General features: G+C 41.2%; 1 non-coding gene across 1 annotated transcript; it reads right to left on the minus strand.

Moving 5' to 3' along the window:
* Positions 1–2,223: 2,223 nt before the first annotated feature.
* Positions 2,224–2,330, minus strand: LOC147360238 (U6 spliceosomal RNA). The gene has a single exon (XR_015140093.1). It is a non-coding gene; the product is annotated as a U6 spliceosomal RNA (small nuclear RNA).
* Positions 2,331–23,665: the final 21,335 nt, after the last annotated feature.

Here is a 23,665-nt window from a genome sequence, read left to right on the forward strand (position 1 = left end):
GGTACTGGGGAGTCCATGGAATAAAGTTGTTGAGCTTGCGTCCCTTGCTGCTACAGTTATCTCATACCAGGCAGCGGACTTGGGACTAAACACTCATCATCTCACTTTGTCTTCAAAATCCCTGCCTGAGTTAAGAACTGTGTTTATTTTTTTACAGATGAAGAAACTGGGCTCAGAAAAGTGAAGTTAATTACCTTATCCATGTGCCCAGTCAGAGGAGGAAATAGGATTAGAACCCAAGTCACTTTTTCTTTTTTAACTTTAACAATGTTGTGTTGGCTTCCACTATACAGCAATGGAAATCAACCACAGCTGCACACATATCTCCTCTCTCTTGAGCCTCCCCCTTCTCCCCCCATCCCTTCTCTCTAGGTCATCACAGAGTGCCAGATTGGACTCCCTGTAGGACCCAAGTCTTTTTGTAAAAAAAAAAAAAAAGTTAAAAGCTTATTTATTTGGCTTCACTGGGTTATAGTTGTGGCATGCAGGGTCTTTAGTTACAGCGTGTGAGATCTAGTTCCCTGACCAGGATGGAACCCGGGCTCCTTGCATTGGAAGCGCAGAGTCTTAGCCACTGGACCACCATGGAAGCCCCCAGAACCCAAGTCTTTATTCCAAGAAAAACAGATATTTCTCTCTTTGGGGCCTTCCTGTAGACAACAAATATCACTGCTGTTTATGCTCTTCATGCATTTCTTTCTTGGCCACTAATCTAATGATAAATAAATAATGGATTGCTACTGTAAAGCCTGATTTCTTGGCTACACCCAGGTAAGTGTCCACTGGCTTCAGTAGCAATTAGCTTCAATGAGAGGTTGCCTGATTAATAATAATACCACCACCTGCTATTTATAGATGACCGTTCTCCAAGGAGTCCAAAATTCTTAGCAGACATTATCTAATCCAGTCCTGCTGTGTTACCGTAAATCTGGTCTGGGCTTGTGGTACTTCTGCCTTTTCACAGAGAGGGCTCATGTTCAGAGAGGGTTTAGATCTTGGCTCTCACCACACAGAAGGCTGGCATCCCCTACTCGTGGCCCATAAGTGCCTTTTTTGACCTCATAGTACTTCGTTCTCCATGGAAATTAGACCAGGTCTGTTATCATGATTTCTGCCTTCTGTGGGCCTCTGGCATTGCTCAGACCACAGGAGCTGGACAGACAGCTTCAAGAGAATTTCTAAGGTTGTGCACAGGGTTTGTCTGGACTCACTTTCAGGCAGAGGCATCTTTGAATCGCTCCTGGGATCTGCATCAAGGTTGTCTTCTCCTCCTCTCCTTCCTCCTCTATGTTCTTTTTCACTGTCTGCACTCTTTTCTTGTTTTCCTCCTCATCCTTCTTCTTCCTCTTCTTCTCCTCCTCTTCCTTATTCTTCAACACACACTTATTTGGAGCTAGTTTTATGTCAAGTCCCAAGCCGAGCACTTTACAGGAATTGCTTGACATATTCCTCACAGGAAATATTGATTGATAGCTATCATTGCCAATCCCATTTGACGGAACAGAAAACTGAGGCTCAGACTGGATAAATTCCATTCTGATTGTTGACAGTCTAAACTTTCCCAGATCAACTTGAGAAACTCTGTGGTATTACCACCCAGCACAGTGTCTGGCATGCATAAAACGCCCAGTGAATAGATGCTCATCAGAATAAAAGAATAACTGTCATTGATTAAGTATAGGTATATTATACATCATAATTTTCAATCCTTATAGCAATCTGATGAGGTAGGTCCTATTTTACAGAAAATGAACGAAGGCTCATAAAGGTAAATAATTTGCAAAGTTCACACAGTTAAAAAATGAGGTTATATTGTATTAATTAATAAATAATTAATTCTTGGTTTTCCAGATTCCTGAATCTTTACACTTAATCCATAAGCTCATTGGAATCAGTGAAGGGTGGGCTGGTGCACGGATGGAAGTGAGAGAAGTAGATGGGACCAGGATTCTCCTCCCATGCCTTTCTGTCTCAGATGCTAAATTCTTGGAGAAAACAGGGTAATGATGATAAAGACACATATGCAGCACAGTCTGCAACCTTCAAGGACTTGTGTAAATTGTCCTGGAGTTGCTTACCCATGAGAGAGTTTCACTCTAAAGTGGGACACTTAAAAACATTTGTTATTGGAATATAATTGATTTACAATGTTGTGTTAATTTCAGATATACAAGAAAATAAATCAGTTGTGCACATACATATAGCCACTCTTTTTTAGACTCTAAAAATATGGAACACTTCATGAATTTATGTGTCATCCTTGTGCAGGGCTCATACTAACTTTCTCTGTATAGTTCCAATTTTAGTATACGGGCTGCTGAAGCAAGCATTCAGTTCAGTTCAGTCACTCAGTCGTATCTGACTTTTTGCTACCCCATGGACTGCAGCACACCAGGCTTCCCTGTCCATCACCAACTCCCAGGGGCTTGCTCAAACTCATGTCCACAGAGTCGGTGATGCCTTCCAAACATCTCTTCATCTGTCGTCCCCTTCTCCTGCCTTCAATCTTTCCCAGCATTAGGGTCTTTTCCAGTGAGTCAGTTCTTTGCATCAGGTGGCCAAAGTATTGGAGTTTCAACTTCAGCATCAGTCCTTCCAATGAATATTCAGGACTGATTTCCTTTAGGATGGACTGTTTGGATCTCCTTTCAGCCCAAGGGACTCTCAAGAGTCTTCTCCAATACCAAAGGTCAAAAGTATCATTTTCTTTATGGCCCAACTTTCACATCAGACATGACTACTGGAAAGATCATAGTAGAAGCAAGCACCAAAATGTGACATTTCAAGTGAGTGCTTGCTCTTGGAGTTCAGGTCCAAGCCCTGGTGACCTAAGGGATGTCCATGGGATACGTGTGCTCACGGATAGAAAGAAAGCCTGATTGCACCGAGATTAAGAAGAGTAGAATGATGAGAGTCTTATATCTCAGCATTTAAGGTAATGAACTTTAAGAGTCCAATCTGGAGTAGAAGAAGTTAAGGGCATGGAGGAAGACACAGGAGTGTTGGTGCTAAGTATCTGGAACAAGACATCGACAGCTTAGAAATGGGATACAAGTCTAAAGGCAGGAGATGGAGTTAACAGAGCCTGGGAGCTAAGGCCATCCTGCACCAATGGGAGTCATGGAAGAATTCCAGTCTCTGGTCTGAAAGAGAGAGTCATAGAGAGAAATACCGTGGTTTCTCCCTTCCTTCTCTTCTCTAACCTCCCCCTAGTACCTCTGATTATGGTCTGTCAACTCTAATAGGAAGCCAACTTTGTGAGATTTATGAAGGGCAGTTTTTAGGACATGGCTCTGTATAGTAAAGAGCTGAAAATAGAAGTAGAAGGCTGGAAAATTCATCTGATGGGCTAATGACGGATATTCTAGGTATATCCTGGAATATTTATTTATTTCCCAGACTAGAGTCAGATGTCTGATCCAGATGGACTCTTAGGTTCGCTTTGCCACTCCAGAAGTTAGAGACCTTGAAAAGAGAATCTACTTTGTCAGAATTTTATCACAATTCAAGGAGAAGAAGGAATCTACCATTCACATGAGCATCTTATACAAGAATGTCACTTTGTAACCAAAGTCCAGCTTCCTTTGGTCGACTGCTTGTGGCAGCAGGTCACTGGGCACTGGCTTACCTGGAGGCAGAGGCCATGGGATTTATGCTACTCAGAGGAGCTTGGCGGCCCCTACATCACCATCATCATTCAGTACATGGTGACTGAAATTCCAAAATGGATGAAAACTTCCCTGCGGTTAAAATGACAAGTCTGAAAATTCTTTTGACAGGATAAATAAATAAATACACGAAAAAGTGTAGAAATAAAACTTCTGCCTCTCTGCCTGGATAAGGGTAGGATCACACTGGGAATTCAGTTCTTTTGCCATTCTGAGTTTGCTGAAGACAAGGAAAGCAAACCAGAGGGAGCCTAACGCAGAGCCAAAACTATACCCTTCTTTCCCTGGAGGACCGTAGAGGTCCAGGAGTCAGGGTGCTTTTCTCACTAGGAGAATTTTATTCATTCATGAATTTTTCTCCAGAGAATAAAGTGGCAAATACTTCTTCCTTGTTCTCTCCCTTGCTCCATCTATCCCTTCTTTCCTTTCTTCATCACTTGAGAAAAAAAGTATCCACTATTCCAGTTATCTATTGCTACATAGCAAATGAAACCACACTTTGTGGTTTAAAACAACAGCAATCATTTATTTTGCTCATGCAGCAGCAAGGCTTGGTGGGTCAGCTCTTCTTTGCACCACATGGTTACCTGGAGCCTTCTCCACATGGTTTCAGCTGGAGCCTGAGGATTCTCTTTCTAGATGGCGCACTTGGGACGAGGTGTTGTTATACTGGGGCTTCCCAGGCGCTGTCAGCTGGGGAACTCAGTTCCCTTGTGGACCTCTCCAAGAGACTCCTTGGGCTTTTTAAGAACAGGCTGGGAGGATTCCAAGAATGTTCCAAAAGATCCAGGGGGGAGCTCAGGACATCCCGGAACCCCAGAATCTCATTGCTACAGCATTTATTTGGCCTAGGAAGTTTGTGGCTTTCTTTAATTCATCATCCCCACCTCATTGGAGGTGGGCCTGTAGTGTGAGTAACTTCACAGTGAAAGAGCAATGGCAGACCTTCAGGACTCCATGGAACTCAAAATAAAATTCCTAAGGTTAGCAGCAGAATTCTGGCAGAACCAGGGATCTGGGAGGTCCCTAGCATTAATTAAGGGTGGTGACTTCATATCAGGCTGACTTCTCAGCTCTGATCATTTGTAGCTCAGTAAGTTTAGGTGTGCTACATAACTTACTCAGACTTCAGTTTCCTCAACTGTAAAATGAAAAGAATCCTGTCTCACTTTATTACTTTGAAAATAGTAAAGATGGTAGCCAAAGAAAGGAGAGGGGTAGGGGGACACATTAAAATATCTGGGTTACAGTGGGCATTCAGTGAGTGCAAGCTATGTATTAATTTGAGTAGTAGAACATTTTCCCAGGAATCCTTTGAGATCCTGAATTTGAGTTCATTATCTTCTCTTGGTTTTTCTGTTTTTCTATTGTTTTAGATTATTTATTTTTATTTTCAATTCATTTATATATTTTTGGCTGTGCTGGGTCTTCATTGCAGTGCATGGGCCTTTTCTGGTTGTGGTGAGCAGGGTACTCTCTTGCTGTGGAGCACAGGCTCAGGACTTGTGGTACACCGGCTCAGTCCCCTGTAGCACGTGGGATCTTCCTGGACCAGGGGATTGAACCTGTGTCCCCTTCATTGGCAGGCAGATTCTTAACCACTGGACCACCAGGGAAGCCCCTGCTTCTCTATTTATTGTAACTCATTTTTGACTTATTATCAGACTAATACACGTACACTTTATCCAGAAAATAAATTAGAAGAAAATAATGAATATCTTTAACAATGCAATCCTAATTTTTAGGTATTGCTTCAGATACATGTCAACTAATTATTGGCAGAAAAATGTGCCACCTCAAATCTCAGACCTTAACACAGCAATTACTGATGAATCTGAGCAGCGGGTGTCAGCTGACCTAGGCTGAATTTGGTTGGGTGGCTCTGCTCTGCCCCACGTGGCTCTCATTCTCCTCCTGAGAACAAATGTCAGCTCAGTTACAGTCTTCTCGTGGAGGTGGGCAGAAACCTGATAGAACAAGTGGGACTGTACAAGGGCTCTGATGACTTAGGATAAAATTGGCTCACACACATTGTTTTCACCCCTTTTATGGGTCCCAGCAACTCGCATGACTGAATCCAAGGTCTGGGGGCCATGGGTGTAGAATCAGAAAATAGTCAAGAAGTGGGGCCAAGAACGTCATCTATCATAACATATAATTTTGTTTTGAAAAAATTGGCTAAATTGCATGTTCTTTGTTGTTGTTAGTGTAGTCCTAGCTTTTTTTCACTTAATATAGTACAGGAAAACTTCCATAGTCTTCTGCACCAGTATCTTTATTTCATTGGGTGGATGCTTTATATTTTGTTCAGTTTTTTTTCTATTATTAGCCATTTAGGTTTTAGCCATTTCCTGTGTAATGGTAACTGTAGCTCTGAATTGATTGCACCTGTGTTCATACTTTTATATTGTGGGGTCAAAATTTTATGCAAAAATACAGGGTTCAGATATATATTGCCAAACTGTCAACATTCAGAAAAGTAATACCAACTTACATGTCCCCACGAGCGGTGTATGTGAGTACATACTTTCTTGAATTTTCGCTTACTTTGGGAATTTGTATGTATGAACATGTACATAGTATAAAGTAATTTTTAAATTTTGTGATACTAGTATAAAAAACCCCTGTTTACATTTTATACAGATTCATCAATTGCTGCCATTCTTCACATTTGTTTCATAAATGTGTGCATGTGAGCATTATCCATGTATCTCTCTCTTTCTACACACATACACATACTTGTATTTCTGTATATGAATTTCCTTCCCCCTCCCTAATTCAGATAAGGGTTAGTTTGGAGACACTATTTACTAAATATTTCACTGTGTATTTCATAAGAAAAAGACATTCTCATAGAAAACCATTGTGTAACTATCAAAATCAGAAATTTAATATCGATACAATGCTATAAGCTAATCCATAACCTCCATTCATATTTAATCCATAGTCTAATAATATGCTTTTTAGTTTTTCCCAGTCCAGGATTTAATCCTGCAACACAGAACTGTATTAGTTGTCATGTTTCTTTAGTTGTGTTTAATCTGGAACAATTTCTTTGCTTTTCTTGATGGCTTTTGATCTTGATATTTATGAAGAGCCCAAGTCAGTTATTTTGCAGAATGCCTGTCAAGTTGAGTTTCTCTGATATTTCTTCATGATTTGACTCAGGTTATGCATTTTTAGCAGAAAAAAAACTAAAGAATTAATATTGTGTCCTCCTTGGGACAGCATATCAGGCTGCACGTGATGTTCATTTGTTGATTTTTAGAGATATTAACTTTGATCATTTAGTTCAAGGAATGTCTGCCAGGTTTCTCCACAATAAAGCTCCTGGTTTTCCATTTATACTCTCTTTGTAGGTACATATTTTGAGACTATGCAAATACTGTTTCATAGCAAACATTCAGCCTCTAGCTCTAGCATACACTGGGGCTTCTCTGATGGCTCAGTCAGTAAAGAATTCACCTGCAGTTCAAGAGACCTGGGTTTGATCCCTGGGTCAGGAAGATGGAGAATGAAATGGCAACCCTCTCCAGTATTTTTGCCCGGAAAGTCCTGTGGACAGAGGAACCTGGCAGGCTTCAGTCTATGTGGTCGCAAGAGTCAGACATGGCTTAGCGACTAAACCACCACCACCACCTGGCATCCTTTGATGATTTCTACTTTCTATTATTAGGTTTGGGCTTCCCTGATAGGTCAGTTGGTAAAGAATCCACCTGCAATGCAGGAGACCCGGGTTTGATTCCTGGGTAGGAAAGATTCCCTAGAGGAGGGATAGGCTACCCACTCCAGTATTCTTGGGCTTCCCTTGTGGCTCAGCTGGTAAAGAATCCACCTGCAATGTTGGAGACCTGGATTTGATCCCTGGATTGGGAAGATCCCCTGGTGAAGAGAAAGGTTACCCACTCCAGTATTCTGGCCTGGAGAATTGCATGGACTGTATAGTTCATGGGTTGCAAAGAGTCGGACACGATTGAGCGATTTTCACTTTCATCATTAGGTTTACATTACTAGTTGGTGATCTTCTGTAAGGAATAGCTTTCTTATCTCTCCTAGATATGTATGAATGTATATATATGTATGAATGTATATATATATACGCATTCATATATTTATATTGTTACAGACGGATTCTTTTTAAACATTTTTTATTGGCATATACTTGTTTTATGATGTCGTGTTATTTACTGCTGTACAGCAAAATGAATCAGCTCTGCTGCTGCTGCTAAGTTGCTTCAGTCGTGTCCGACTCTGTGCGACCCCATAGACTACATATACATATATCCCCTCTTTTTTTTGATTTCTTCTCTAGTTAGGTAACCACAGAGCATTGAGTAGAGTTCCCTGTGCTATCTAGTAGATTCTCATTTAGTCATCTATTGTATAAATACTATTGTATATATCTCAATCCCAGTCTCCCAATTCATTCCATCCCTTTTCCCTCTCCTTGGTGCCCATGCATTTGCTGTCTAAGAATGTGTCTCTATTTCTGCTTTGCAGATAGATTTATCTGTACCATTTTTCTAGATTCTACATATATATGGTAATGCATGGTATTTGTTTTTCTCTTTCTGACTTACTTCAGTCTACATGACAGTCTCTAGGTCCATCCATGTCTCTGCAAATGGCAAAACTTCATTCTTTGTTATGGTTGAGTAGTATTCCATTGTATGTATGTGCCACATCTTCTTTATCCATTCCTCTGTTGATGAACATTAGGCTGCTTACATGTTGTGGCTACTGTAAATAGTGCTGCGATCAACAGTGGAGTGCATATCTCTTTTGGAATTGTGGTTTTCTCCAGATATATGCCCAGGAGTGGGATTGCTGGGTCATATGGTGGTTCTATCATAGATTCTTATTTTATTTGCTGGGTTACAATCCAATTTTGCTGCTGAAATTGTTGCAAACATCACTAGTGAGAGCTACTTCTAGCTAGCTTATGTGTCCCTATCATTCTTTGAGGCTTTCTTCTCTTTTCCCTGCACCATCTTTAGAACTTGTCTTTTTTTTTTTTTCCCCTCAAGGAGCCCTCACTCTTTTTAGGGGAACCTGGTGTTTAGAAGCCAAGATCTGAATGCTATGAGTGTGTCATTACTTCTTGCCCTCTCAGTGTAAACATACTACTCTCTGCATTTTTATATTTGAAAACTTTCATGATAGTAGGAGAACTGGCTCCCAGTATTCAGACATAGGTGGAAAAGCCACTTTTGTTTCCATGTAAGGTTTAACATTTGTCTTCACCTTTTACATTTTATTTTAAAAACACCTGATCAGATGGCTTACACATTCCGTCCGTTGAAGAGTTTGTTTTCCTTCTTCTGTTTGGAGTTCTTCAATAGATGTTCAGAGTATTATCAATAATTGCTTTCTTGTTATACAAACATGAAAATCTTTTGTTCAAGTTTGTCATTTGTTTTAAAATTTTCATTCTGCTTTGTTTCTCATAGAAAAGCATAACTTTTTTCTTTTTTACCTTTCAGATTTCACTCAGCTGCACAGAATAAATTAATTATAATCCTTGGTTCTGACACATTGTTTTATTGTTCCTATATGGCTGAAGAATTGATGCTTTTGAACTGTGGTGTTGGAGAAGACTCTTGAGAGTCCCTTGGACTGCAAGGAGATCCAACCAGTCCATTCTGAAGGAGATCAGCCCTGGGATTTCTTTGGAAAGACTGATGCTAAAGTGAAACTCCAGTACTTTGGCCACCTCATGTGAAGAGTTGACTCATTGGAAAAGACTCTGATGCTGGGAGGGATTGGGGGCAAGAGGAGAAGGGGACGACAGAGGATGAGATGGCTGGATGGCATCACTGACTCGGTGGACATGAGTCTGAGTGAACTCCTGGAGTTGGTGATGGACAGGGAGGCCCGGCATGATGCGATTCATGGGGTTGCAGAGTCAGACACAACTGAGGGACTGATCTGATCTGATCTGATATGGCCTCTGTATTAGACTGGATTCTCCAGAGAAACAGAACCAGTAGAGGATATATTACTATCTGTGTATCTATATCTCCTCTATGTAAAGAGATTTATTATAAGGAATTGGTTCACCCTGTCTTGGAAGCTGAGAAGTCCCAGGATTTGCAGCTGGCAAGTTGGAGACCCAGGAGAGCTGAGTCTCAAGGCTGAAGAGACTGATATCTGAGATCAAAGACAGTAAAGCAGAGAGAAACTTTTTCCTTCAGCCTTTTTTTAAAGAAAGCAAGAATGAATTTTATTTATTTGTTCTTGGCTGTGCTGGATCTTTGCTGCTGTGTATGGATTTTCTTTAGTTACACTCAGTGGGCGCGGCTCTCTGGTTGCGGTGCACAGGCGTCTCTTTGTGGTGGCTTCTCTTGTCATGGAGCAGGGGTTCTATGTTCATGGGCTTCTATCGCTGCAGCACACAAGCTCAGCAGTTGCAGCTCTAGACCTTGGGCTCAGTACTTCTGGGCTATGAGTGTAGCTGCCCTGCAGCACGTGGAATCTCCCCGGACCAGGAATCAAACCCGTGTCCCCTGCATTGGCAGGTGGATTCTGAACCAGTGGACCGCCAGGGAAGGCCCCCTTTCCAGCCTTTTGTTCTATGCAGGCCTTCAGTGGATTGGATCAGGCTCACCCTCAGGGCGGAGGGCCGTCTGCTCTACTCAATCTGTGGATTCAAATATTAATCTTACTCTGAAACACCTTCACCAGAAATAACGTTTAACTGAATATCTGGACACCCTGTTGCCTAGTCAAGTGGACATATAAAACTAACCATCTCAGCCAGATTTCATTTACTTGCTTTCTTTGTTGTTTTTTGTTGTACAATAAACATCCATGAATTGCTTCCCCAAATTCAGTTTATCCTTTGCAAAAAATCTACGCATGATTAAGGCTGTCTCCCCTCTCCTAATCCACTCCATGCCTCCTGTATTCTGAAGGCTCCATTGTCCTGAATCTTTTTACTGTTTTATTAAATAAAGCTAGAGTTGTAATTTTTAAAGGTAGATTTTTAAATGTTGTGATTTTAAATTTCATAGGAAGTGTACGCAATCCTTTTAAAGACAATTATTATTAATTTATAATTATATAAATTATTATATTATTATAATATAAGTATAATTGTTATATTATTATAATATAAGCTGTTATATTATAATAATATAATTATAATTGCTATATATTATAATATAAATTATTATATCGTTGTAGTGTATTAAATAGTTCTTGTTTTTGGTTAGTCGCTAAGTCATGTCTGACTCTTTTGCAACCCATGGACTGTAGCCCACCAGGGTCATCTGTCCATGAGATTTCTCAGGCAAGAATAATCGAGCGGGTTACCATTTCCTTCTCCAGTGGATCTGCCTGACTCAGGGATTGAACCTATATCTCTTGCATTGGCAGGCAGATTATTTACTGAAGAGCCACTGGGGAAGCCCAATTAAAATCATTATATATATTAAAATACACAAAGTACTATAAGAAAGAATATATATGTGTATAACTGAATCAATTTGCTGTATACCTAAAACTAACATATTGTAAACCAACTATATTTCAATAAAAAATTTTAAAAATGAAAAACTTACAAAGTAATAAGTATATAGTTTAATAAGCAGGGTGACATATAATATACAGCCTTGACATACTCCTTTCCCAATTTTGAACCAGTCTGTTGTTCCATGTCTGGTTCTAACTGTTGCTTCTTGACCTGCATACAGATTTCTCAGGACGCAGGTAAGGTGGGCTGGTAGTCCCATCTCTTGAAGAATTTTCCACAGTTTGCTGTGATCCACACAGTCAAAGGCTTTGGCATAGTCAATAAAGCAGGAGTAGATGTTTTTCTGGAACTCCCTTGCTTTTTCGATGATCCAATGGATGCTGGCAATTTCATCTCTGGTTCCTCTGCCTTTTCTAAATTCAGCTTGAACATCTGGAAGTTCACTATATATTGAACATATATAGTTCAATAAACTCTTGGTGGAGAAAAAATTATTTATGTAAAACAGTATAACTATTATGTAACAATTTCCCATTCCAACATAGAAAACTTTTCCGGTCATCTAAAGAACTTTTTTGTAGTCTTTTGGTACTTTTTTCATTTCATATAATTTTACTAAAATGTATTCATATGGTTGCATGTCATGTCATTATGCTTCATTCATTTTGACTACTATATCCTATTCCATTACCTGTTGTCGCTGTTCAGTTGCTCAGTTGTGTCTGACTCGTTGCTTCCTCGTGGACTGCAGCATGCCAGGCCTCCCTGTCCCTCACCATTGTATAAATATACCATTTTTTGTGAATCCACTTTCTCACTGATGGATGTTTGAATAGTTTCTAAGTTTTTGCTATTGAGAACAATGTAGCTCTGAATATTCTTTGCTTTGTGTCCTGATTATACATGAATAATTACATCCATGAGTGGAATTATGGGACCATAGAACATATGTGTAAGTTGCTTCAGTCATGTCTGACTCTTTGTGACCCTAGGACTGTAGCCAGCCAGGCTCCTCTGTCCAAGGGGTTCTCCAGGTGAGAATACGGAGTGGGTTGCTACTCCCTTTGTCCAGAGGATTTCTTGACACAGGGGTTGAACCTGCATCTCTTATGTCTCTTCCATGGGCAGGCAGTGTCTTTACCACTAACGCCACCTATTATTAGAAGACACTATGACTCCTCTTCTGAAGAGATAATATCATGTTACACTCCACCAGAAGTGTGTGAGAGATCCTGTAGCTCTAAATCCATTTTAAAACTTAATATTATAAGCTTTCTTTTTATTTTTTGCTGATTGAATGTGCCTAAAATTATAGATCCCCCTGTAGAAGGGCATGGCAACCCACTCCAGTATTCTTGCCTAGAGAATCCCATGGACAGAGGGGCCTGGCAGGCTACAGTCCGTGGGGTTGCACATAGTCGGACATGACTGAAGCGACTTAACACACGCACACAAAATTATAGATCACAGTTGTCTTGACTTGTATTTTCCTAATCACCAGTACTGTTGGAAGTCTTGCCAAAAGTCTATAGACTATTTATGCCTCTTCTGTGAGATTCCTGTTCACGTCTTTTGCCCATTTTTAAATGATTTACCCATGATTTTATTTTTGATTTATAGGATAATCTTGGGATTTTTCATAAATTCTGTCAATTGTTGCTTTTATGTGTTCTGCCTTTGCTTTTCAATTTATCAGTTTCCCTATCCTACAGTTGTTTAAATGTTCATCTGTATTTTCTCTTCTAGGACTTCCTGGTTTTCTCTGTGCTGTTTTCATCACTAGCAGGCCCCACCTAAGCCACATTCCTGAGCTAAAGGTTTGCAGCCTGGGACGTGGGACTTTGAACTACATAACCAGGCACCCAGGCTGCTCTGAGTCTCCACCCTTACCCCTGTCAAGCTCCACCCAAGCTTGGCTGTCACATGTCCCAGGGAACTGCCTGGAGCCACCTGGTTTATTTCCAGCAGATATGAGTCATTTTCCTTTCCAAGAAACCAAGGAGTATAACATTTACTGGATACTCTGGGAGATTCGGCTAAACTGCTTTTACAAATGAAGACACCAAGGTTCTGAGAGGTGATGTAATGTGTTCAAGACTTCACAGCTCAAAGTAGGAGAAAGGCGTGAGGACACCAAAGTTTCCTTTGGCCAAATGGACCCACACTTGAAAACTTGGAGGTAGTGAACATGCTTCCTTCATCTGAGTCTGAACTCTGATGAAAGGAATTCCATGCAACCATTCAACTGTCTGGTCTCTCTCCTACCTTTCCAGTCCCTATCTTCTGCTCTCTGCTCAACTTTTCTCTGCTCAGAAGAGGAAAATTTTTGCTGAAGCCTGCTCCTGTCTCTCTGTGGCTTCAAATGTGTCAATGACTTCCCTTGGCATTTAAAATCTTAACTCTTTATCATGCTTTGCTTCTCTCTTCGTCTCCTACCTTCATTCTTGACACTCCTGTAGCCACACAGACTTCCTTTATGTTCTTTGAGTGTGTTGAGTTCTTTTCCATCTTCAGGCCTCCACTCCTGCTATTTCCTTTGCTGGGGATGCTTTTGTCCTTTGCATGATCACTTTCTTCTCATCCTTGTGATCCTGCATTAAATGTCACCTCCTCAGAGATCTCCTGTCCCTCCTACATAATATCCTTCCTTTACAAGGAACTACTACACATTGTTTCCTTCCTTACTAGAACTTATTAAAATCTATAATTACAGTGTTTATTGGCTTTTTATTACTTCTCTTAGGTCCAGTTCTCCAATGGATTGCACATGCCAAAATTTGTCTCATTCGTCTGTAACCTCGGGGGCTGGGCCAGTGCCTGGCACCCCATTCCACCGATATTTGTTGAATCAGTGAATGGATCCAGAGGCTACTCAATAATTAGTGGTTTTCATTTCCTTCTCTCTTCTAAGCGGCAGTAGCTGTGCAGCACCACACAGACTGGCACACTCAACCTGGAAGAACTTGAATAGGACAATGGAAATAGCAGCTTAGTGGATGTAGCTCCTTTGTATCTGAACAACTGGCTGAACCAGTTGGGCTAGCTACTGTTTTCTGTTTTGCTTAACTTCAACACGTTCCCTGGCCGCTGAGCTTCTCCTGGCTTGGGTCCCCATATTCATGAAGAAGTGGCGTTCACGTCAATGATGATATAATAGGATATATTAACATAAAGAGCAGATTCTTTAGATAAATCACTACCAAAATGTGCCTAATTGGCTATGATAGCAAAATGATTCTTGAAGAGATTCTGATACATTTTGAAAGGGAGGTAGGAACCAAATAGGTAAGCTTTCCAATACTTTATGTTTATGGACCCCTTTTTCTTTTTTAAGCTTTCTAATTTTGAAATCATTTTATTATATTTTAATTTTTAAAAGTTAATTACTTTGACTGCACCAGGTCTTTAGCTGCAGCATGCAAACCCTTAACTGTGGCATGTGGGATCTAGTTCCCTGACTAGGGCTCGAACCTCGGCCCCCTGCATTAGGAGCATGGAGTCTTAGCCACTGGACCACCAGGGAAGTCCCATATTTTGAAATAATTTTAGAAGTACCTGTGAGCCACAAAAATAGTGCAGACAGTTCCTATATACCCTTCATCCAGCTTCCTGTAATGTTACCATCTTAGGGAACCATGGCCTGTTGGTCAAAACTAGGAGATTGATGTTGGTACAATACTATGACCTTGACTACAGACTTCATTTGATTTCACTGCTTTTCCCACTAGTGAATGGAGCCCTTCCTTAGTAGTTGGTCCTCAATGAAATGATAGGCCTTATGGTTCTAGTGGCTTTCCTGTGCTGAATGAGGAAATAGACTCAGCATTGTTCATTCTCAGGAAATATTCTAAGCAAAACTGGGATTTGCCATTTTGATTGGGATTGAGATGTCTTTTCAATAATAGCCTCATTCTACCTTCCTGACCAGTCTGGCTGGAAGTTCCAGAGACTGAAGTTCCAGTGGTTCCTCTGCAAAGGCTTTTTCTTCTTAGGAACCAGAATTGAGGAAGCTCTTGGTGATGCCTGGAGAATTTCATGCTCCTAAGAATTGGCTGCAGTTGATATTTAGGGATAATTGGGCACTTTTATTCTATTGGAGGAAATAAAATAGTTATTTTTCCTTCCTCTTCTTCTCTTCCTTCCTCTCTCCTTCCCTCCTCCACTTCCTTCCATGAGTCCTTCTTTCCTTCTTCCTCCTCTCCTCCTTCTATCAACTGTGTGTTTGGTACTGTGGTGTGGGTTCAAGATAAATGGTCTTACCTCCTAGGTGCTCACGAATTAGTAATGGGAAAAAAATAAAGTTAAACATTGTAATGAGCGTCCTTGGTGGCTCAGCAGTAAAGAATATGCCTGCGATGCAGGAGATGCAGGAGACGTGGGTTTGATCCCTGGGTCAGGAAGATCCCCTGGAGGAGGGCATCACACCCAATTCTAGTATTTTTGCCTGGAGAATCCCAGGAACAGGAACCTGGCGGGCTACAGTCCACAGGGTCACAAAGAGTCGAATAAGACTGAAGTGACTTAACGAGCATGCATCCAAGGATTGTAGTACAGAATGACAAAAACCATACAGAGGATAGTGCACAGGCTTCTAGGAGCAGAAACAACAGTGTGTTGATACATGATTCACAACTGGCTCCGAGGTGGGGGGTAGGGTGGAAGATGAGGGGGACTTGATCTGATTTGTAGCTTTTCCTGCTTCCCATGGTGCAAATACTTCTACCTTGGCAGATTTCTATCTAAGCAGAGATTTACATGCCCTGCTTTTTAGCTCACAGGAGCTGGCTCAACACATCACTGGGGAGGGCATCTAATCTGGTCCACACGGGAGTGGGATTTGTAACAACAGGGGAAACTTCCAAGAAGAGGAGACACTTGGGCTGTGTGAATTTCTTTGGGAATGAGCAGAGCAGTAAAGGGAAGTCAATATAACTCTTGTCTTTGTACAATTGAAGGAAACGGAGAAAATTTGGGTAAGAAAATAAAACTCATATGTAATTTACAAACTGAGAGATGACTACTCTTAACTTTTTAAAGAGATGATTATTTCTCCTGTCTTTCCCTTTTCTTCTTTTTGTGGGTGGAACTTTTACATTAGTAAGTGAGCTTCTCTACCCCGGTTAATCTTTTGTCTGGTGATGATATTGTGACTATTGTTTCTTTTTAAATTTCATTTTAAACTCATAATTCATTTCTTAAAAGTCTGCTTAAATTTAGATTGTGATTAAATTTAAGAATCTTTCTTTATATACATATATTTTTCCTAAGGTATTAATATATACATATATTTTTTCTAAGATATTAAATATAGCTCCCTGTGCCATACAGTAACTCCTTGTTGTTTATTTTTCTATTTTACATGTAGTAGTTTTGTATCTGCTAATATGAAACTCTTTATATTTTTAAATTGGAAAATATTTTATTTTATTTTTTGTTTTTAATTTTTTTAAATTTTATTTTGTTTTTAAACTTTACAAAATTGTATTAGTTTTGCCAAATATCGAAATGAATCCGCCACAGGTATACATGTGTTCCCCATCCTGAACCCTCCTCCCTCCTCCCTCCCCATACCATCCCTCTGGGTCGTCCCAGTGCACCAGCCCCAAGCATCCAGTATCATGCATCGAACCTGGACTGGCAACTCGTTTCGTACATGATATTATACATGTTTCAATGCCATTCTCCCAAATCTTCCCACCCTCTCCCTCTCCAACAGAGTCCATAAGACTGTTCTATATATCAGTGTCTCTTTTGCTGTCTCGTACACAGGGTTATTGTTACCATCTTTCTAAATTCCATATATATGCATTAGTATACTGTATTGCTGTTTTTCTTTCTGGCTTACTTCACTCTGTATAATAGGCTCCAGTTTCATCCACCTCATTAGAACTGATTCAAATGTATTCTTTTTAATGGCTGAGTAATACTCAATTGTGTATATGTACCACAGCTTTCTTATCCATTCATCTGCTGATGGACATCTAGGTTGCTTCCATGTCCTGGCTATTATAAACAGTGCTGCGATGAACACTGGGGTACACGTGTCTCTTTCCCTTCTGGTTTCCTCAGTGTGTATGCCCAGCAGTGGGATTGCTGGATCATAAGGCAGTTCTATTTCCAGTTTTTTAAGGAATCGCCACACTGTTCTCCATAGTGGCTGTACTAGTTTGCATTCCCACCAATAGTGTAAGAGGGTTCCCTTTTCTCCACACCCTCTCCAGCATTTGTTTCTTGTAGACTTTTGGATCGCAGCCATTCTGACTGGTGTGAAATGGTACCTCATAGTGGTCTTGATTTGCATTTCTCTGATAATGAGTCATGTTGAGCATCTTTTCATGTGTTTGTTAGCCATCTGTACATCTTCTTTGGAGAAATGTCTATTTAGTTCTTTGGCCCATTTTTTGATTGGGTCATTTATTTTTCTGGAGTTGAGCTGTAGGAGTTGAGATTTTTGAGATTAGTTGTTTGTCAGTTGCTTCATTTGCTATTATTATCTCCCATTCTGAAGGCTGCCTTTTCACCTTGCTAATAGTTTCCTTTGATGTGCAGAAGCTTTTAAGTTTAATTATATCCCATTTGTTTATTTTTGCTTTTATTTCCAATATTCTGGGAGGTGGGTCATAGAGGATCCTGCTGTGATGTATGTCAGAGAGTGTTTTGCCTATGTTCTCCTCTAGGAGTTTTATCAGCCCCCACTTCCCCTTTGGTAACCATAAGTTTGTTTTCTGTGTTTGTGAGTCTATTTCTGTTTTGTAAATGAGTTCATCTGTAAAATTCTTTAGATTTCATGTATAAATAACAAGTGATATTTGTCTTTCTCTGTCTGATTTACGTCACTTAAAATGATAATCTGTATGTCCATCCCTGTTGCTGCAAGTGGCATTATTTTGTACTCTTTTAAGGCTGAGTGATATTCCACATCTTCTTTATCCATCCGTCTGTCAAAGGACATTTATGTTGATACATTGTATATATATATGTACAACACATCTTTATCTATTCGTCTGTTGATGGACATGTAGGTTGCATCCACGTCTTGGCTATTATAAATGGCGCTATTATGAACACTGGGGTGCATGTATCTTTTCCAATTGGAGTTATCTCTAGATATCTGCCCAGGAGTGGGATGCTGGATCACATGGCAACTTTATTTTTAGTTTTTTAAGGAACTTCCATACTATTTCCCACAGTGGCCACACAAATTTATAGTCCCACCAACGGTGGAGGAGGGTTCCTCACATCCTCTGTAGCATTTTTTTTTTGGTGGAGAACTTTATCCTAGGTTTTATTTTTATTAATTTATTTTAATTGGAGGCTAATTACTTTACAACACTGTGGTGGGTTTTGCCATACATTGACATGAATCAGCCATGGGTGTACATGTGTCCCCTATCCCAAACCCCCCTCCCACCTGCCTCCCCATCCCATCCCTCTGGGTTGTCCCAGTGCACCGGCTTTGAGTGCCCTGTTTCATGCATTGAGCTTGGACTGGTCATCTATTTCATCTAGCATTAATTTTTATAGACTTTTAAAATGATGGCCATTCTGACTGATGTGAGGTGACACCTCATTGTAATTTTGATTTGCATTTCTCTAATAATTAGTGACTTTGAATATCTTTTCATTTGCTTATTGGCCAACTGTATATCTTGTTTGGGGAAATGTTTATTTAAGCCTTCTGCCCATTGACTGGCTGTTTATTGGCTACTGAATTGTATGCACTATTTGCACATTTTGGAAATTAAGCCCTTGTTGATCACATCACCTGCAAATATTTTCTCCCTCTCAGTAGGTTGTGTTTTTGTTTTGTTTATGGTTTCCTTTGCTGTGCAAAAGCTTATAAGCTTGATTAGATCCCTGTTTTTATATATTTTAAAGTCACACTTAATATAACTATTAAACTCTTTGTTCAATCATCTTGATTTCTCTTGCTTTTTATTTGGTGCTTTTAATGCATCTCATTTTTTTTTCTTTTTCTTTTTAACCACTTATGTACTCTGTATTAAATTTAGCTCTTCTTGTTTGAACTAAGGACTTTTAACATAATTTTGCCTTTTTTCCCCCTACCATTCTCCTATTTTTCTCTTCCACTTCACAGTTTTTGTTAGCAGAAATTTTAGCTACAAAGTACTGATATAGAATTATTATTGTTATTGTCATTTACTCCAAATATTGAGTCTTCCAAATGCAAGTCTGACTTTATTATATGGTCTTAAGCTTAAAACAGTGATTTAATCTTTTTTGTATTTTTAACTGATTTTAGTGCTCATGAGTAGCCATTTTACACCATTTTTGAGTTCTGGTTTTTGCTTTAGCATTCAGTTAAGCAGGGCCCATTCCAAGTCAGTTTCCCAAAAAAAGTGCATCAGTGATCTATTATAGAACCCCCTGAATATGTATGGATGTGAGAGTTGGACTGTGAAGAAAGCTGAGTGCCAAAGAATTAATGCTTTTGAACTGTGGTGTTGGAGAAGACTCCTGAGAGTCCCTTGGACTGCAAGGAGAATCAACCAGTCCATTCTGAAGGAGATCAGCCCTGGGATTTCTTTGGAAGGAATGATGCTAAAGCTGAAACTCCAGTACTTTGGCCACCTCATGCCAAGAGTTGACTCATTGGAAAAGACTCTGATGCTGGGAGGGATTAGGGGCAAGAGGAGAAGGGGACGACAGAGAATGAGATGGCTGGATGGCATCACAGACTTGATGGACATGAGTCTGAGTGAACTCCAGGAGTTGGTGATGGACAGGGAGGCCTGGCGTGCTGTGATTCATGGGGTCGCAAAGAGTCGGACACGAATGAGCGACTGAATTGAACTGAACTGAATATGTGAAAGGAAATGTGGTTTTATTAACCTGCCTCACAGATGAAAAGTTAGCTGATGGGAGATAAGAAACACAGTCCAGTCAAGGATCACACAAGAAACCACTGCCAGCCAGGAACCCTGACTCTGACTCTGGAATTGCACTTCAGCCGCAGGTCCTGGTTGCTCTTTGCTCAGGTATGCTTTCGGACCCAGATGTGGGTCTTGACATTCCTCCTTGCTAAAGTGCATCATGTACTGCTTGGCCTGCCACTGGGCTACAAGTCAACCTTGGTCTCTTCTAGACCTGGACCCTGGACTTCCAGGGTCCACTGGGCAATGTCATGACATCGTGGTTCTGGAAGCAGCCAGAGAAGAAAACCAGCGCCATGGTAGGTGGACCCTTCAGATACAAACTCCTGGAGACCCTGCTAGCCTATCATCCTGGCACTGCTTATGTCTGCCCATATCCATGGGGGCTTCCTCTGGGCTCTCAGATTATTATTAACCACATATAGCTTCATCCTCTAAATCCTTCAGGATGCATGTGTTCAACCCACCTTTTAAGTAATGATTTAACATGATGTTTATAGTCTCATCATGGGCTTCCCAGATGGTGCTCGCTAGTGGTAAAAAACCCGCTTGCTAATGCAGGAGATGTCAGAGACCTGTGTTCGATCTCTGGGTCTGGAAGATCCCCTGGAAGAGGGCATGGCAATGCACTCCAGGATTCTTGCCTGGAGAATCCGATGGACAGAGGAGCCTGGCTGGCTATGGTCCACAGGGTTGCAAAGAGTCGGACACAACTGAAAGGACTTAGCACACATGCACGCATAGTCTTATCATGGTGATAAGTTGCTTTGCATTGACTGTCTTATGCCTTCATCCAGATATTAAATATTTCATAATCCTCATAACAGATGAGGAGACTGAGGCTGAAGGAGGTTATGGCACTTGCTCAGAGGCACTGGCATGGTAAGTGACAGATCCTATAGCAGAACCCAGCATTCTGAGTCATGACCCTTAATGTCACCCCTGGAGTTATTTACCTTCTTGATGACAGAAGACTGGCTGCAGAGTCTCTGTTGGCTCCTCCTAGGTCCCTGCACTGCCCCCGGCCCCCCTGAGATCGCCCCTTCTCTAGTTTTCACATACAAGTTGGGGTTCAGGGTTTCTGGGCTCCCAGCAGTTTTAGCTCTGTGGGTTTCCCCTAAACTCCCCTCCTGTGCAGGATGAACCAGAGAGGGGCCTGCCATAACTTCAAGCTGGGTTTCAGCCTGAGGCTGGGAATAGACCCACCCTCACCTTGAGGTCCCAGGGCTCACCGCCTTCTATGTTTTATTGCTTTGGAAAGAAGGATTGAGGGGAATTGTTTGCAGGCCTGGAAGGAGCAATAAAGTTTGCAAGCATTTCTGCCTCTTACTTAATAAATCTTTATGTCTCCTTGTGCACCCATTCACCTTAAAAAAAAAAAAAAAAAGAACACACATATACACACTCACACATAGAAAAAAATGGAAGGAGGGTTTTTTTGTTTTAGGATCATTGAGTTAAAAATCTCTTGAACTCCATCCACATGACCCTCAACCTGAGCCGTGCAGTTCTTTGAATAGGGAGCAGAGTATGTGGCTGGAAGTGACTTCCAAAGACATGCAAGCCTTCCTGTGCTGCAGAGAAGCTACGGGGCTTGCCCCAGGGCCACCACACTACACCCCGCTGGGCTTGCTCCAAGCTCTCTGAGGTCTAGGAGGATGGGGTGGTGGGTGGCATGAAGCAAAGGAGAGCAAACCTCCTCAGCCCAAATCCAAGAGTATGCCTTAGGGAGTCAAGCAAAATGAGAAAGCACTGATGGCAGGCTAGAGAGAGAAAAATGTTAGTTCTTGGCATGAGTTTAGATTTCAAGTAGAGATTTATACACATGACATAAGAGTTACACTAATTGAACAGTTATAAGTCCAGACATTATTCTAAACTCTGTGTTCACAAAATCCCTTCAAGGTAAGTACTATTATTATCTCCATCTTTTAGATGTAGAAACAGATGCTCAGAGAGGCAAAATAGCTTACCCAAAGTCTCACAGCTATAAGGAACAGAGCTAGTATTCACCTGGAAAAACAGTTGATTTTCAGAGCCTGGGATCTTAAGGGCCCTCTTACATGGCTCCTTCTGGTCAGCACTGACCTTGGCTCAGTGATACCAAGTATCAGGGGGACATTCAGATAAGGGAATAAGTATCACCAAGTCCCCTCCCCAGACCCCCCCGTGTGCTAGGTAATTTTTATAAAATGCTGCTAAGTCGCTTCAGTCATGTCCGACTCTGTGCGACCCCATGGACGGCAGCCCACCAGGCTCCTCCGTCCATGGGATTTTCCAGGCAAGAGTACTGGAGTGGGGTGCCATTGCCTTCTCTGTTTTATAAACTAGCCCTTCCCATATTCACAGTGAGCTTTGAGATGGATTATAATCCTTTTTATTCAAATGAGGAAGAAGTTTCAGAGAGACTAAATCCACCCAAACTGGGATTCATAGCATTGCCTGACATCTGGTTACCTCCAAGGAAGAGATAATCTGTGTTTATAGAGATCAGAGAGAACTTCTCTGGTGGCTCAGCAGTACAAAATCCACCTGCCGATGCAGGAGAGGTGGGTTGGATCCCTGGGTCAGGAAGATCCCTGGAGAAGGAAATGGCAACCCACTCCAGTATTCTTGCCTGGGAAATCCCATGAACAGAGGAGCCTGGTGGACTCCATGGGGTTGCAAAGGTCTGACATGATTTAGTGACTAAACAACATCAAGAGGTCAGGGAAACAATGAAATTCATTCATTTAATACTTACTGAGAACTTTTCACATTGTGCTTCTGGGAAAGCTAAGACACTCAAAGCCCTGAAGCTACAAAGACATGGAATTGGGGCAATCTTGGTTCCTGTCTCCAATCCTGAAAAGCCCGCTTACATGACCTTTGAGGACTCCTAAGTGAGGCTCAATTCCCCACACTGCTGAGGGCCGCAACACCTCCACCTTGGCTCTGCTTCAGTCATCACTAGACTGTAAACTTGAGCTTGCCTCCCTCACAAACCACGAGGTCAGTTGTATGCTTGTATAAGTAGAAGGGTGAGGAAAAGATCTGTTTTCTGGGTGGAAGAGTTAAGTCTTGAGAACCTTCTTTAATGCGGCAAATGTACTGAGGATCTGAGAGGATGGGGGCCATTTGCGAAGGAATGAGAGCCCCAGGGAGGGTTGGGGTCTTTGGGAGAGATGGGCACACATTTTGGGGGCACAGCGGCCAGTGGGGAGTCCCTACCAGTTTAGTAACTCTCTGATTCCACGAATCCAAGCCCTGCTCTTTAGAGCTCTTTCCTTCTTTCTCTAAGATTGTATTTATGTGTGTGTATGTGTGCACAGTTGCTTTAGTCACGTTTGACTCTTTGCAATCCTATGGACTGTAGCCCATCAGGCTCCTCTGTCTATGGGATTTTTCAGGCAAGAATACTAGAGTGGACTTTTTACCATTGACCCCCTGGGAAAGACTGTATTTATAGATACCTTCCCCAAAATACTTTCCAGGATTAGTACCTGTACTTTCAAGTCAGCTCAAAGCTTTTAATAAGATAAAATTTAAGTCAAGGCTATAGTTTTTCCAGTAGTCATGTATGGATGTGAGAGTTGGACTATAAAGAAAGCTGAACGCCAAAGAATTGATGCTTTTTAACTGTGGTGTTG

This window comes from Bos grunniens, chromosome 13 (genome assembly GCF_055505025.1).
Source record: "Bos grunniens cultivar Pamir isolate PY7600 chromosome 13, Bosgru_T2T1.0, whole genome shotgun sequence".
NCBI lineage: Eukaryota > Metazoa > Chordata > Mammalia > Artiodactyla > Bovidae > Bos > Bos grunniens.